This window comes from Trichechus manatus, unplaced genomic scaffold (genome assembly GCF_000243295.1).
Source record: "Trichechus manatus latirostris isolate Lorelei unplaced genomic scaffold, TriManLat1.0 scaffold00077, whole genome shotgun sequence".
Classification (NCBI taxonomy): Eukaryota; Metazoa; Chordata; class Mammalia; order Sirenia; family Trichechidae; genus Trichechus; species Trichechus manatus.
The window spans coordinates 12981271-12983698 of NW_004444013.1; positions in this window are offsets into that span (position 1 = coordinate 12981271).

Sequence of the window (2428 nt, forward strand, 5' to 3'; positions counted from 1 at the left end):
AAAAAAAGACCAGACTTACTGGCCTGACAGAGACTGGAGAAACCCAGAGAGTATGGCTCCTGGACACCCTTTTAGCTCAGTAATGAAGTCACTCCTGAGGTTTACCCTTCAGCCAAACATTTGACAGCCCCATAAAACAGAATGAGACTAAAAGGGCACACCAGTCCAGGGGTAAGGACTAGAAGGCAGGAGGGGACAGGAGAGTTGGTAATAGGGAACCCAAGGTCAAGAAGGGAGAGTGTTGACATGTTGTGGGGTTGTTAACCAATGCCATACAACAATATGTGTACTGTTTAATGAGAAACTAGTTTGTTCTGTAAGCCTTCATCTAAAGTACAGTAAAAAGAATAATAACATTTGTCAATGGTTTTTACAAAAACAATCTCTGCTCATTGGAAAAATTAGAATACTTAGAAAAGGGTAAAGAAAATTTGAGACCCTGTATTAGTTGTCTGTTGTAATGGTCTTTTCAATTGCCTTATGTATGTGTGAAAGTTGGATAATGAAAACAGAAGAGAAGAAGTACTGATGCATTTGAACTGTGGTGTTAGTGAAGAATATTGAATATACCATGGACTGCCAAAAGAATGAACAAATCAGTCTCAGAAAAATTACAACCAGAATGTTCCTTAGAAGCGAGGATGGGGGGACTTCATTTTGCTTACTTTGGATGCGTCATCAGGAAAGACCAATCGCTAGAAAGGGATATCATGTTTGGTAGAGGGTCAACAAAAGGGAGGAAAACCCTCAGTGAGATGGATTGACACAACAATGGGCTCAGATGTACCAACAATCATGAAGATGGCACAGGACTGGGCAATGTTTCTATTGTGCATAGGCTACATGTGCTCATGGTTGTGATTTTATCTTGTTTCATATCACATGGTCATATTTTTGGCTAACAAAATTGATTCTAACTTGTACATGGATTGCAACACATCAACTTTTCAACCTGTTTCCAGTCCCAAGAGCACTAGAATTTCCAGAAGCATTGCCACTTGAATAGTTTATTAACCACTAGGGTAGATGATTTCTGAAGCCTAAAGTTTATCTTTGACAGTTAAGGAAATGTGGTTCAAGGTCCTCCAGAACAAACCACGCACTCAAGAATAGAAGTATTTTAACGTCATCCATTTTTAATGGTATTGAAACCATTTTTTAAATTTGTTTCAATTGAACATGTTCCACTACCTAAGGCTTTGTTTTCCATCCATACACTTGTTATTATTAGTGGCCATCTATTTGGCTCTGACTCATGGTGACCCCACGTACAACAGAATGAAATGCTGCCCAGTGTTGTGCCATCTTCATGATCGCCAGCATGCTTGAGTTCATTGTTGTCTTCCAACCTAGGGGGCTCATCTTCCTGCACTATATTGAATACTCTTCTGTTGTGATCCATAGTTTTCATTGGCCTATTTTCAGAAGTAGTCAGCAGGCCTTTATTCCTAGTCTGTCTTAGTCTGGAAGCTCCACTGAAACCTACCCACCATGGGTGACCCTGCTAGTATTTGAGATACTGGTGACATAGCTTCCAGCATCATAGCAAAACGCAAGCCACCACAGTATGACAAACTAATGATCCCTACATTAATGACTCCCAAATGACTTCCATTTAATGATTTCCATTTAAAGATCTGAGCTGAGCTACAAATCCATAGGGCCATCTTCTGACTGGATGTTTTTATCAGAATATCCATATAAACAAATAGAATAATATCAAAATTGGATCTTTTTCTATCCCTAAAGTTACTTCTCCTCCATGGCCCCTCCATATGCTAACTTGCAAAGTCAGAACTCTGGGCACCATCTCTGATTCCTCCCTTTTCATCACCTCCTTCCCAGTAGCTCTGCATCTTGAATATCACTCCCATTTATCCACTTCTCTTCATCACCACTGCGCCTTAGTCCATACCACCATAATCTTCCTCCAGGTCCCCTGCAATGGCCTCCTGCCCTCCCCCCAACCCCATCTACAGGGTTGGCCCTCTCCAATCTCTCTGAGGAGCCCTGGTCCCTCAGTGGTTAAGAGCTGTGGCTGCTAACCAAAAGGTTGGCAGTTTGAGTTCACCAGCTGCTCCTTGGAAGCCCTATGGGAGCAGTTCTACTCCGTCCTACAGGGTCCCTATGAGTTGGAACCGGCTTGATGGCAATGAGTTTGGTTTGTTTGGTTTAATCTTTCTGAAGCCCAAATCTGATTATGCCACTCTTCTTCTGCTTAAAACCATTGTAGACCTCCCTGTTGCCCTCAAGGTAAAGTCTAAACCTCTCTGTGGATTACGGTCATGTCACTTTGATTGCAAGTGATGGAAATCCAGCAGCTTAAGAAGCAAAGTGGGTTAATGGGTTTATGAAGCCCAGAAGGGCAGGGATAGAGAGGCGCGTGAGGCAAGGGGGACCAGGAACTTGAACGCTGCCAGGTCTTGCT